The following is a 15,300-nucleotide window of genomic DNA, read 5'->3' as shown; positions in this document are numbered from 1 at the left end:
GTGCTCAGATGAGCATCCATGGCAGGGTGTTCTGGAAGGAGCTTTCATTTTTGAGTTTGTAGGAAGGATATGAGTGAAAAAAGAAAACTTGGATTGAAATTTTTTATTTATGATTCTGTTCTGTTCATGGAATAAGCACAGGTAAGTTAGATACTCTTGCTGAAGGTTGCATTGCAACACTATTTTTATTTTTAGAATCCAGACTAATACATAGTAACTCAAAACAGGGCGAGACAAAGTAGGCTGCTCCATAAGGCACAGAGGCACAACTCACCCCACCTTGTTTTAGTCTGGTTCTTTCCAGGCTCCTCTGATCACATACTTCACTCCGGAGTCCCCTAGCGTGCAAGCAAAAACAGGCAATTGCCCCCCCTCTCCCTCCATCCCCACACTGTTGAACTGATTCCTTGCAATTCCAATACAGTCCTCAGTACACCACAGAGTCTACTCTATGGCAGAGTGAAAACTACAAAATCCACAGTCCTTCAAGATTAATCCCATTTTGGGATGCGCTAGAATGGGCATGATGAAACACATGCAAATCAGAAGGTGCTGCTGCTCCACTGTTCCAAGGGAAATTAGAATGAAAAGAAGAGCTCATGAAGAGCTGGTCATCTGTACACCTGGCATTTTTTCTGCTTTGATCTGTATATCCAATGTGTTCATCACAGGTAACTTCAAATCCTTTTTTATTGAATAGCTGTAATGTATAGTGTGTCAGGTGTTTTTTGAGCAAAGACTGAAAGAGCACTTCACTCCAAATTACCTTAGGATCATGTAACTAGATCTGGTCAAGAAGAGAGCACTGAAGACTGCTATGGATGAATATTAGCATATATATGATGAAACTGTCACCATCAAAATGATGAGACTTCTTACATTTATGAATTATTTAAATACACTTTGCTTCCATCTGATGAATCATTGTGAGCACATGGATTAGACACAAATTGTAATAAGTCTTGAAGAGGAGCAAAACTATGTTGCCCAATAGTTGTTATATAGCTATTCTTTGTAATCCTTATTTTTTCTAGTGTAATCTGCTAAATATGACTCATTTCGATCAATTTTATCTCTTCCCTCATCTCCCCTACTAGCAACTCAGAGTGAGAGGTATACTTATTTTCTGAGTGGGGAAATCAGCTCTGCTTAATTTATATGCGAGGTTGTTTATGCATTTCTCATGAAATTATGCTGATATTTCAGATCCATATAACACGATGGACAGCAGACAATGGGAATTACTATGCAGCCTTTTGGAATTATTATTGCTGGGTTAGGGACTTTTCAAAATATGCATTACCTGTTCAGGAAATGTTTTTAAAACATGACCTGTAATAGAATATTTGGCCTTTGAACAATTATCCTAGCCCTTAAAAGCTATTTGTCTTTTTAGGGGCTTGTGAGTTTTTGGAGTTCTTATGGTCTATTTTGTAAATACCTAACATAGGACTTATCATAGATAGCTGGGGACATGTTAGGAGACTTTTGATTCCTTCATACCAGGATTCTAGAAAGAAGGGACCGTGATAACAGCTGATGATCCAGTTTCTCATCTCAGCGACACTGAGGCAACTTCACTGAAGTCAGTCGTCTTACCTTGAAATGAGACTTTGGCCCACATGACAACAAAGCCACCACCATTTTTGTATAGACAGTTTTCCATATAAACTAGGATCTGAGGGCAGCTAATGGTCAGCAGATATATTAATATGTTAATGTTGATTTTACATTGATAGTGATTTTAACTCCATATTGCAATTTTGACCTTTCCAGGCTCCCTGGGATTTTTATGCATACACTTGGTCATCAAATCAAAGTTACTATTATAGTAGCAGCCTACCACAAAGACACAAAGGCCTGAACAAGTGGCCAGAATCTTACTGTGCACTGATGCACTTTTTGGTTTCAGGAAGAACCACCAATTAATGACTGACAAAATCATGAAGAGTGGATCTAAAACTCTGAGCCAAACAATTATCCCAGTTAGGGGTCTGATCTCGAGTGGTAGGTGCTGACTACTTACAATGCCCATTGTTTGTAGCTCAGTGCTTGTATTCTTTGTATTATGTTTCAATTTTCCCTCTTTAGGAGAGATCCTCATTGCCTACAGATTCTATTTAAAAGTGTGATTTATTCTATAAAAATGGCATTGCCCAGTTCTGCATTTCTTGTCTCTAAAACAAATAAAATTCAGGAGCCATACAACGTTTTTATTTATTTTATTTATTTTAATCAAAACAACCCAAATCCCTGTGTTTATAACCTTGAGTCTTGCGATCTCACCCTGAGATCTGAAAGTCAAGCTGATTCACAGATAACTTTCAATTATAGATAACATTTCTGTTTGAGGGTATACAACAGAGTAGAATCTGTGTGTCTGTCTGTCCTTTTTCTTTTTCTGCCACAGCTGTATTGGCTCTAACATGAGTAAAAATAGTAAAAACTCACTGTTGCTAAAGAAAGCAGAAATGGCTGAATATACATAGCGAGTATATCGTTGAGTAAAAAGCTACTATTTTTATAAAATCACTTATCTAAGCATAACTTGTGATAATAAAATCTCTTCTGATTCCCTGCATTATTACTTCTAAAAGTCTTGACTAATCACTCCCATTAAATACAAGCGAATGTGACTTTTTTTGCCTTCAGTTGTCAATTCAGGTAACTGTACAGAGACTTGTGAAGTCTCAGTTGCTCTGTTTATTTTACTGTTAATCATATCAGGATACTACACATATCAAATTGTCCTAAAAATGGACAGATCAAACAACAAAATCAAATATGCTCTTAGTAATTAACAATTTCCTTGTGCAACAATTCAGGCACACATAATACATATTTATGTTGAATTGCTATTACAATAATAATACAGTAGTAGAAGGCCCTTTTACAAACTCCACATCTAGCCTGCTTGTTTCTTGGTTATGGCTAGGGCTCTACCAAATTCATGGTCCATTTTGGTCAATTTCACAGTTATAGGGTTTTAAAATAATAATTTTAATTATTTCAGATATTTAAATCTGAAATTTCATGGTATTGTAGCTGAAAGGGTCCTGACCCAAAACGGGGTAGTGGGGGCATTGCAAAATTATTGTAGGGGGGTTATGTGCCACCCTTACTTCTGTGCTGCTTCTGGTGGCAGTGATGCTTTCAGAGCTGGGCAGCCGGAGAGTGGCAGCTGCTGGCCAAGAGCCCAGCTCTGAAGGCAGCGCCATCATCATCAGCAGCACAAGTACGGGTGGCATGGTATGGTATTCCCACCCTTACTTCTGTGCTGATGCCTTCAGAACTGGACCCTTGGCCCCTCAGCCAGCAGCCGCCACTCTCTAGCTGCCCATTGCCACCCTTGCTTCTGCTGGTGGTGCTGCCTTCAGAGCTGGGCACCTGCCAGCAGCCGCTGCTTTCCAGATACCCAGCTTTGAAAGCAGCACAGAAATAAATAAGGAGGCAATACCACAACCCCCCTACAATAACCTTGCAATCCCGCCACAGCCCTCTTTTGGGTTGGGACCCCCAGTTTGAGAAATGCTAGTGTCCCTGACCCCTGTGAAATCAGTATAGTATAGGGCAGAAGTACACAAAAGACCAGATTTTGTGGTGGAAACCAGATTTCAAGTCCGTGATGCATTTTTCATGGCTGTGAATTTGGTAGGGCCCTAATTATAGCCCAGGCTAGGAGTTGCAGTTCCTGGGTCTCTGCAGCACAGCATGCTGGTAAGGGTGGAGTAGGCTATATAAGCAGTTCCCTGCAGGAATCAGTCAGTCACTTGAAACAGGATAAATAACTCCACAGATCTAGAGACAGTTAGTGGGCTTATGGACCTGGGGAAAGAAGCTTTTAGGATTTACTGGTAGTGTAACTTTTGTTGATTAAGATTTTGTGTTAGGAGCCCAGAGTGGGAGAGAGGCTTGAAATAAGATTATGACAGTGGTCTGAGGTAAAAGGACAATGAGGCTGTAAAGCCCAAAGTGGACATCTGTTCAACTTTTAGGGGCACAAGGTGGAATCTCCCCTCCATGCCCAAAATGGGAGCTGAATGCAGACTCCCAGCAACTTGCCTGCACCCAAGGCAAGACTGGGGAAAGCTTGGCCTTGACTTATGCTTGGCTACAGTAGGTGGAGTTTGAGTTTAGCTGAAGGGCTAAATAAACAGCAGGATAATTTTAGTGCTTCTGAAATGAAATCTGCTTCCCAGGAGCCTGGAAACCCTGTGTGTCCTGGCTCTGCTGCAGCCTGTCAGGAGGGCTGCTAAGGAAGGAGACAAATAGGCATGCCAGTTGGCAGGGAACTTGGTTTCAGTTGAAAGTTCCTGCAGAACACTTGATTTTGATGAATCAAGATATTCTGATGGGAAAAATGTTCTGTCAGAAAATTTTCCACCAGCTCTAATTAATATATTAACAAGAGAAACTGAGGCAGCAGGTTTATTACCACAGCCAACAGGTGAGACCTCTCTCAGTAAACAAGTGTGAGATTTCTTTAATACCAAGGAATTCAGATATTTACTACTGTATTCATGCTAAAAGAAATAGTTTATGAAAGGGTTTGAAAACAGCAAAGCCTGTTCGCCAAGTTTACAAACTCCAACTGCTCCTCTGTCATTGTTTTATGATTATATCTGTTTCCTTAATTTCTCTCCCTTGCAGATTACTAGACTTGTTCCCACGATGCTACTTGGAGAAAGCTTCCTGAGATGTGTTTTCTACACTTAAGCATTGCTTTCTTTCCCTGGCATAGCTTTGTAGCATTGCAGATTTCAGAAGAGTTTTCTGACATCTTTGCTACTGGATCCTTTTCTCAGCCAGGAACTGCCAGTCTGGTTTGCTTGACGTACGTTAGTTCTTAGCTTAAATTTAGTTCTCTTTTCTAGTCATGTTAAGAAAATGTACCTTCTTGATGGCTGATCCCCAACAGATGAGCAATTCTTACTTCTGTTTAGTCCTTTACAAAAGAGAAAATATACTCTACATTGGTCCTTCAGAGGTGTGGAGAGTTAGTTTTCTGGCTGAAATCTTCAACTGTGCCAGGATTCTGAGTCTTGTTTGTTTTGCAGTAGTACCTAGAGGCCCCAGCTGAGATCAGAACTGCATTGTGTGGGTCATGTTCAGACAAAGAATCAATCAGACCCTGTTGTGACCCTAGACACCCCTATATTTATACCCTACACACTAATGCTATGATTTCTTTTGTACAAAATATGTCTTGTGAGGTATCATTTGAAAACTAATAACATACCGGTCAACAATTTCATTGTAAAATATACATAACAATGTTTATGTGAAATTTTGGATACTCACTGATATTATGCTTTTAAAGTCAATGACTAAAAGGTGTTTTAAACTAGGCATGTCAGGGGAGTTGATTAAAGGAGTTTCTCCAGACAAAGGAAAGAGGCAGACACCTCAGACCATGTGGCCAAATTCAATGGGCAATTCATCTGTATCAGATGTTTCAGCAGGAAGAGATACTTTGCATAGTAGCAACCACTGGCGGGGGAGGAGCCAGAATGGAGCCTTATCCTCTAGATCTCATGGCTCCTTTACTCAGCATGAACTAATGAACGCTATCTGGGGGAACTCTCCAGATGAGTACATTTCAAAAGTTCACTGAACTATAGAAAGAGCAGGAGTGAACCCTTAAGTGACCCTTCATCTTAAGGAGACAAAGAAACCAAGTGTTTTGGTCTCTGTGATGGGTGCTGGCCAGTAAAGGCTAGAAAGGAGACTGTGGCTGAGAGAAACCATCTTGAACAAAGACTGGGCCTTGCTAGATTAAGTTTTAGACTTTTAGATGCATCTTTTCACTTTTATTTGCTTGTAACCATCTCTATATTTATCTCTTTTACCTGGTATCCCCTAAGCCATGCTCTTTTGCTAATACACTTGTTTTGCTTTCATTATAAATCATCAGTGCTGAGTAAGTTCAATAAAGTGTGTGCTTCTAGGAAGCTGACAGGTTGACATGTTACACTGAGTGTCTAGAGGCAGTGACACTAACACCCTTTCTGTGAGGGTCCAGTGAGAGGACCTAATCCTTGCAGCAGGATGATTTTAGGGTGAATTTGGGGCTGGCAGGGTACTAAGGTCAGTCTTCAAGGAGTAACCAAGTTGGGCAACGCCAGGGTGAAGCTTGTGGGCTGCTGGCAGGCTGTTGGAGTCAGAACTTTGAACCAAAGCTGTATAGCCACGAGACATCCAGGGTTACAAGGCAGCCATTGACTGAACCCCTTACTGACCTAGGTGAAGCCCCAAACGTTATACATGCCCCAAAGAGCTTATAGTCTAAATAGATGGGGTGGGAGAAGAACAGAGAGTTGGGGTGACCAAGGTCACACATCAGGCCAGTGGTAGAAGTGGGTATAGAAACCAAGTCTGTTCAGCCTAAATCTGGGGCCCTTTGACCATGCTGACTCTCGATACCTTTGAAAACATATCCGGGAGAATTTGGAGGGTATCCTAGCTCAAAGACCTGCTTACTGGACAAGACTTTGTTCTCGATTACACTAGTGTAAATTGTGAATAAGACCATTTAAGTCAGTTGAGTTACTCTGGATTTTCACCTGTGTAACCAAGAGCAGATTTTGGCCCACCTTCGCTTGGTTGTTTTTGCCTTGTTGCTGCTCTGTAATTTGCCTTTTGTCTTCTTTTTACAATTTGATAAAAAATGTTGTTTCTGGTCTTGAGAATTTGTATTTCAAGGGTTGGCCCAGGATAGCTTTTTAATTTTGAAGGCAGGAGGGAGAGAACTGACAGATCAGTGCAATGCACATGTGATAATGGGGGAGAAATTAATATTAAATCTGAAAGGAAAAAGGAGCATAGAAGTATTTTCAAACAGACCGCTAACCTTTGTCCACAAGTAACTAAATATTATTTGCTTGCTAAGAGCCAACAGAGTGATTTGTACGGTATCAAATAAAAGTATCAAGACTGTTCCATACCAGAGAACTAAGACTCTGTTACTACTTAGCTTATATGACTACTAAGAATGGGTCTCCATGGCAGTAAGAGTGGCACAATCTAGCCCCATATTACCATGTGTAAAACCTCAATTTGCACCTGTTGCGTGTGCCAGCTGCTGGCTAACTGTGTGTGCGCCACGGTCCTCTAGTACATAGCATGTTAGATCTGCTCAAGCCTGTGTGAACAATACATTACCTATTTGCTGGTGACCTGAAGATGAGAGAGATCCAGATTTCACAGCACCTAAAATAGATTCTGTGTTTGGAAGCTCTATGCTCTTTTTTCTTACCCAATAGGATGTCTGCGTGTGTGTGTGTGTAGCCACTGACTCATTACACAAGCAAAAGGATGCTTTCATGCTGGCAGTTATCCATTTTCCACAGTTACCTGCCTGCACATAAATGCATATTTTGCAAGTGAAATTTAGGTAACTATATTTCAAAACATAGTTCTTATTATAAATGGGAGTTAAACACAAAACGAGGGGAAATTTATACTCCTCGGTGTTCACCCTCCTGCTTTTTAAAAATTCCCTTTATGGCAACTCAAGGATAAAAATTGGCATACGTTTTAATGGTGGTTGGTAACAGCTGGTCAAACTTTATTTTAGGTGTCCCATCATTATTAATATATTAGTTACTATAATAACCCTGATCAAAATAAATTCATCAGGGGCTCCCATCTTACATTCTTTTCCTGGCATTTCCTTGTAATTCAGCAAAATTGATGCATTCATTTGAGACAAAGTACTGTTAATACCTGGGTTAAACAAAGTGATTCTCTGTATGTCTTTGCTGTGGGATATTAGCTGTATCATTTGCCTCAAAGTTGTACAGTCCCAAAGTAAATACTCAAAAATGTTAAAGAACTTCAAAGGATCGTAATGCCCAAGTAATCCAACAAGCATTAACAGTCCCCTTGCCCTGAAAAGAGAACCATTTACATAACTAATTAGTTTACCATAGTAAATAATCCCCTGACATTTACAGTAAGTATCCATATTGGAGGTTGAAGTAAATATTATGTTGCATGCAAAGCTATAAATAGTAAGAATTTTGATGTCAGGCACAGGTTTAAAATACTATGGAAAATAGGAGAGCACTGGCTGTGTTGAAATGAGTATGCATGTCTATGGAGCACAGTTCAAAAGCTCATGGTTCCCATATACTAACGAGACAGGGATCAAAAGTCAGTGGTGTGTTTTTGTTAACTCAGAGGTTTTCAACACAACAGTATGTGCTGCATCCTTGTCCAGCTGGCCAGAAGAAAAGGGGCTTTTGCCCTTTAAGGGCTTCCTGTGCAACTAGAGGAAAAGGAAGTTTGCGCAGAGGGAGTGGGTAGTTGCTGCAAGTGGATGGATCAGGTTGGTTGGAGTGGAATTTATACCCTGTGGAGTTCCCAAGCAGCCCTCTCACCTTCACACCCATGAAATCTGAAAAAGTTCCTTCATGATCCATACTGGGCATCATGCTAGTGACCCCTTTGTCGTTGGGACTGAAAAATAATTTTCCCCTCACAGTTGGCAGGGGTGGGTTTTTTCCCCTTCCCCACAGGAGGTTTGTGACCCAGTGAGGTAGATAGGGTGGTTAGGATATAATGTCAAAACGGATTACATAAAACCTATGGCAGTGCAGGTACTTGTTAGGGAAGGGTATTTGGATAAAATGGATTGGAAAAAGATTTAGAGGAAAGCATCCCTTAAAGGAGCTGAGTTGGGGGGACATGGAGACCCTCAGTCTAGTACAGCAGGGAGCCAATTGCCCTCCTTTTATGGCACCCTTAACTGTCCTACTACGAGGGGAAAGTTGTGAAGTCCCAGAGACAGGATCGCTGAGACCAGTTTGGGGATTATGTGAAAATGATTAAAGAAAGGATGATGACCTGCTGAGCACACCCAGATATTTTAAGTGAATAAAGTTGCAGCCTAATTAAACAACATCTATTGCTTTCTATCTTTTCCCCAGCATGATTGGACAGTGAGGTTATGAGACAGTCTGAGCAGAAGTGAAGTGTATCTTAAAAACCACAAGGTTGACTTTTTTAGCTATTCCCAATTGGGAGGGAGCATAGTGGTTAAAGCACTGGGCCAGGAGCCAATGATTAATAGTTCTCAGTTCTGTTCCCAGCTTTGCCAATGAACTTTATGAAAGTCATATGACCACTTTGGTGAAACTGAGATACAGCTTAGAAAGGGAGATAACATTGTACTTTGCAAGAGTGAAGTGAAGCTTAATGAATTACAAGTTGTAAAGCAAGTTGAGGGGATTGGTGCTTGAGAAGTGCCAAGAATTATTATATGATGGCTACAGCTGCGGGCTGAGAGCAATACTGATTGTGCATGGACAATGAAAAACTAGGCTAGGTATGCAGCTATAGAGGACTATGCATCAGTGAGGGTCCCACTCAGTCAATAACTTTTTCCCAACACAAACCTACAACCCTCCTTGACTTTGCTGCAACTCCCAATTCCAACTAACTTTTCTGAGCTCAGTTACGTGAACCAAATCTTTCTGGATCCCCAGTAATGAGCATTGTTTCCCTCCCTTTCAGAACAAGCTCACTTGATGTCCCCCATACATAACAATACCAATTGCTGCAATTTTCCCTTGGTAGTAGAAACTCCATGTTGGTTTCTGTGGGAGGAACAGGAACAAGTAGATCAGTGGCTGTACTTCTACATTCTAGAACCTTATTATCAAATGTAACCAGCTGCAAAGTTTTAACTGGAATATCATCTGTTGGGGGAAGTCTCCACTTAGGTCCCTATGCATTTTACTTTACTTAGGTTCTGCAAATCATTCATCTATATGGGGGATGTTTATAAACAGATGAGTAAGAATCAGAAAGCATAATTTATTTTCACTTTCAAAAAGCCTTTGACAAAGTTCTCACAGTCTTCACATATCAGAAACTGGCTAAGAGCCAAACAAAGATTAGGAATAAATTATCAGTTCTCATCATGACAAAAGGTTAAGAATTGGGTGCCCCAATGTTTTATGCTTGGACCCGTGTTGATTAATAGATTCACTAGTGATATGATAAAGGGTTGAACCAGCAAGGTGACAAAACTTGCAGATAGTACAATTATATGGTTACTCAAGACTAAAGTCTGGGGAACTCACAGAGGACCCTAACAAAGCTAAGTAAATGGGTAGCCCAATGTGAGGTGAACTTCAATATTGAAAGTGTGAGGTAATGCACAATGGGAGAAAAAATTAGAAGTGCTCCTATGCAATGTTCAGCAGTGGTCAAAAAAGTAAAGAAAACAATAGAATGCATAAGGAATGAGATGAAGAAGAGGAATAGTGAAAATATTACAAAGGTATTATATAAAGAAATGGAGTTCAGAAGCGGAGCCCCCATCTCAAAAATGGATATTGGAGAAGTAGAGGGAGTTAGAGAATGGAAATGATTAGAGGCATGGAAAATCACATGAAGAGACTAAAAGGACTAAGACAGTTTTGCATAGAGAGCAGAGGAGTAAGAGGGGAATGTGTCAGAGGTATCCAAATAATGAATGGAGGGAAAGGTAAATTGGGCACGCCAGTTTACTCTCTGACATAATACAAGAGCAAGGGGACAAAGAGCAAGGGAATGTTCCAGCTGTCTAAGCTGCTGGCAGGCAGCTCTAAACAAAATGAAACAAGTTGTTGCACAATATCTGAAAATATACAATGGAGAATTAATAAGGCTGAGATTCAGCAATGTACTTAGTTATGTGTATAACTTTAAGCATGTGAGTAGATCTACTGAAGTCAGAGTTAAGTACCTGTCTGAACAGGGGTCTAAGACAACATTAAAAAAAATGCAAGGACACTCAAAGTTGGAGGAAAATGTGCTCCAGATAACATGGGAACACTAGTATTTAATTCCTCCTCTTTCTATTCCAGCTCCTTTTCCTCAGACCATTCCTAGTTTGACCATTTCTTGCAGTGTGTATGTCAGTGGGTTGCTTAGGCGATTCACTCAATGTGGATGTCTCTTGACTGCTGTATTAATTATGCTTGTAATCAGTTGGGGTGTGAAGATATTTTCTATGATGAAAACCTTGGTTTGTTTTTCATTCTCTTGTTGAGCTATGTGATAGGGTATTCGCCCCACACCACCCATGAAGGGGTTAAGGTGACTCAGCACAGGGCTAACTAACTTTGTAGGCTGCACCTGGGAGGAGATTTAGTCTTGAGTGACAAGCACTAATTGAAAATGGAGCCCATCTGTGCAGGAATAAGTAAGGGGTTGTGTAAAGCAGGAAGTGAGAGCAGAAGGGGACTGCAGTGTGGAAGTCTGTAGTCACTTTCTGGGCCCAGCGAGGAGAGAAGGAGGAAAACTGTGGGGAAAGCAAAAGCTCTGGGATCCTGACCCTGGGGAAGAGTTTATCCAGAGAGGTGATGGAGAAGAAAGTCTGCAGAGGAGGAAGCCCAGGGAAATGGCAGTGAGGGTTGAGACAGTGCAGATCTTGGCTGCTGATTGGGGGGGTCCTTGGACTGGAATCTGGAGCGGCAGGCAGGCAGGCCTGGGTTCCCCTACCAGCCACTGAGAAAGTGGTACAGTCTGGAATGAGAAGACTGCCTGGAATGGCACTCAGACAGCTGCTCCAGTGAGACTTTGTTACCCCAGAAGGGGAAAATTATATAGAGGCCTGGTCCTTCAGCCAGGTCTCTATATAAAGAGGAAGCACTGTGACTTTTAGAGCTTAAGAAGGGCCACAGTACAAGTGAGTGAAGGAAGGTGGCATCAGAGGGGGTAGAGCTAACTCCCAGACACAGGACTGGCCACAGACCAAATAGCACCCCAGATGAGGAACGTCTTTGCCCCTGTCTTTGTTAAACTTTTGAATAACTTATTTTTCATTGCATTTGTAGCCCATTTCATGACTTCGATGCATGATTTGCATGCATGATTTATCTCTGTCATATAGGATGATAAATTTGCATGTGAAGATCTGTAAATCTGTATTTATTCAGGCCACATCATATGTAAGCAAATAAATTCATTTCCTCTAAGCTTATAGAAACTTTTTAATTTTAAGAATAACTGAAATGTACTAACATCAAGATATTGAACTGTAGTCCACCCAACGTTGATACAGTATTAAATAGCGTTACAGTAGGTGACAGCCTTAGAATGTTAACTCTCGTCCTTTAATTCAGAATGTCACTTTTCTCGTCCTTGCCCTCATAAACTGAAGCACAGCATCAGAGAGATTCGAAGACTGGCTAATGGCATTTTCCAACGATAAAATAGAAAGTGATGTCAGTCTCTCATTGGCCATTGTTGATCAAAGATATGTTTTAATGAGTCTGAACTCTGAAAAGCTGTGCTCACTGCTCCCGACTATGATTGGCAGCTTGATCAGAATCTTCCAAGCTATCCACACATTAGGAAAAGTGTCCTTCAGCTCTGCATCAGGAATAAATTGGAGAAGTTGGAGTGGAGAGTGCTTCCCGTGTGGTAAAATGTGATGGATGTTGTCCAATTCGATATAGAGGTCTTTATGATTGATGTCCGAACCATTCCCCATGTGTCAGCGTCTGGTGAAGGTCTGTACAATTGTTCAAGAATGTTTTCCTGTCCACTGGCAGCTTATTAAGGTCATCCAAAAAACCTCAGGTCTTTTCATGGTGCTCCATTTGTCCAAACTCTTCTTCGATGGATGCACGAACAGTGTCAATGAGCGAGCAAAACCACTCCCTCTTGAATTTTTCCTCCGAGATTCCCATCACCTCATCTCTGCTCTCAGAACCAAACTGTTTCTTCTTCTGATGAATACAAGTTTCCTTGAAGACAGGCTCAACTCCTAAGTTTTCTGCCATTTCTTTGGCAGCAGTGATGGCATCTTCAAATCTGTTGTCTCTGTAGGCCACAACGAAATCAAGTAGTAGCGGTCGCAATGTCCATCGACTGAGTTTGTAATGCCTTGCTTACAACATTTACTTGCACAGGGTATAGTGCCAAACCACAGTTGAGACCAGAAATTTGAAATCAGTGATCTGGTTTGCCAGGCTTTGAGCCTCGTGTTGGATTCCAGCCTTGAGTTTACTCGACTGCACCAGTTCCATCAGGGCATCGTAATCCTCAGTCACTTGGTACCTCACTGGCCTTACGCTGTCAATGCGACTCGCCCAGCGAGTGTCACTTAGTGGCTTTATGGTCAGATTTGTATCATTGTCCAGATGTTCCACCTGATAGTTGATGCTGAAAACAGGATGTATATCCTTTGCTGTACTACGAAGAGAGATACTGAATCTAAAGAAGATGATGCTGTGTCTGACACAACCAGGCTGAGGGAATAGCAGCCACAAGGCATGAAGAAAGCTCTTGGATTCAGCACAAGGATTCTTGCCTGGATGCCACTGTTTCTTCCCTTCATGTTCACGCCATTGTTGTAGCCTTGGTTGTGGCAGTGCTGAAGCTTTATTTTATTCTCATTCAAAACATTCATACATAGTTCTATTTGGCCTTTCCCAGTAGAGTCATTCACAGGTTGGAAACCGATAAAGTTTTCCTTTACCTGGATACTGCCATCCTCTTCGTCAACAAATCTTACTGTAAATGATATACTGTCACTGTGACTGACGGGAGTGCAGTCAATTATTACGGCATAGTACTTCACTTTGCCAAGCAGCCTCAATATGTTATCAAGCACCTTCCTTGGCATAAGGTCAATCAATTCGTTTTGAATTGTTTTGCTGCAGTAATGGTCCATAGCTTCTTTACAAACTACTTGATGTAGGTGCTCACGCATGTCATCATTGTATTGCCCAGCAAGCTCTACCAAACTGAGGAAATTATCGTTATGTTCAGTGACATTAAATAAGTTGTTTATTAGTCGCTACTTACACTCTTCAAGTCTTAAAAGGCAAGTACACTTTCACAGTTACACAACAAAGCAAGGCCCACAATATCATAGCTGGGCTCTCACTTTAGTTTGTTCTTGACTGTCTCTTATATAGCCATGAGGGCATGGCTGACAACATTCTAGGAGGTTCGAGGAAAATGTAGTTCTCAGAAAGTCTGGAAGGTTCCACAAGATTCTACAAAGGTCCAGAACATTCTAGGAGGTTAGTGAAAAATAAATCCACATCTAGAGTACCCGAAACATGTTACTTCAAACATTCTATTTTCCCTTTTGTCACTAACAACGAAAACCTAAATCCAGCCCTGGCCAGACACAGCCACAAGAGGGCACCCGAGCAAGGAGTAGAACCCTGCAACAAGCTGCCTTTTGGGGGAACATTTTTTCTAATCTTGGTGTTTGTGCAGGTGCAGCGATTACTACGATTATAAGCCAATGTTTTGATGCTATGTAATTGTTGCTTTTGTTTGTCAGTTTTATGTTGGCCAAGTAGGTGACATAAAACTTCTTAGCTTTGTAGTTAGAATTATGTGTTCTATCGCAATTCGTCTTGTATGTTCTGCGTTATTATGCCTCTTTGTTAGTCTATTTTACTCTTCTTGTGATGGTATATTTGCATTTCTAATGCTCGCTATGTGCAGTTTGTATATGTAACTCCTCTTTGTTTCACTGATTCATTTGAAATTACAGTGATTACACTGATTGTATGTACAGCTATCCGTAGAGTGATGCAAATTCATCCTATGATTTACTCACAATGGGCAAAAATCACCTAGGCACAAAGGGCTAGATCCACAAAAGGACTTAGCTGCTGAATATCCACTTTAGGCACCTAAATCCCAGAATTGGGCCACACTGGGATTCACAAACCCTGTAGGCACCTAAATTTGCTTCATGCCTATGTTTTTGCAGTGAAAGTTCCTTAAGCACTTATGTTTCTACCTTGAGCATATGCACTGCAGCCCCATTCCAGGGGTCTGTGTGCCTAAGCCCCAGAGCTATTCATGAACTGGGAAAATTGTGTATTCCTCTGCCCACCTCATCTGTGGGACCTTAGCCAGTAAACCTGTTCAGATCTCACCTACTGGACTGGGTCACTATAGATGAGCTTACCCAAAACAACTGGGGAGCGGAGGACCTCCTTCATAACTTTTAGTCCAGTGCTTAAGGTACTCAGCTGAGATGTGGGAGTCCCCCAATTCAGGTCCCCCATCTGCCTGATGGAGAGAAGAGATTTAAACTGGGATGTGCCACCTCTCAGGTGAGTGCCCTAACCACTGGCTATGGAATATTCTGGTGTGGGGCTTCCACGGTGTCTCCTGTTAGAAGCTGTTCCACTGTGGATATTGGAGCAGGGACTGGATCCTGGGTCTCCCATCTACCAGGTGAGTGCTCTAACCAGCAGGTGTGTGTATCTCTCTCCCTCTCTCTCTGATTCTTTCATTATTTAATCCAAAGTGGAACAGGAGAAATTTAGG

The 15,300-nt window shown here is 41.4% G+C and overlaps 1 long non-coding RNA gene across 1 annotated transcript in view; it reads left to right on the top strand.

Moving 5' to 3' along the window:
• The first annotated feature begins 562 nt into the window (after positions 1–562).
• LOC141981368 (uncharacterized) overlaps positions 563–15,300 on the top strand; it is a 49,128-nt gene continuing 34,390 nt past the window's right edge. The window contains exon 1 of the long non-coding RNA XR_012637752.1: positions 563–671. This is a non-coding gene — a long non-coding RNA (uncharacterized LOC141981368). The remainder of the gene's footprint in view (positions 672–15,300) is intronic.

The sequence above is a fragment of the Natator depressus genome, chromosome 2 (assembly GCF_965152275.1).
Source record: "Natator depressus isolate rNatDep1 chromosome 2, rNatDep2.hap1, whole genome shotgun sequence".
Lineage (NCBI taxonomy): Eukaryota > Metazoa > Chordata > Testudines > Cheloniidae > Natator > Natator depressus.
The sequence above is the reverse complement of the archived record's forward strand: the minus strand, read 5'-3'. Positions and strand labels throughout refer to the sequence as shown.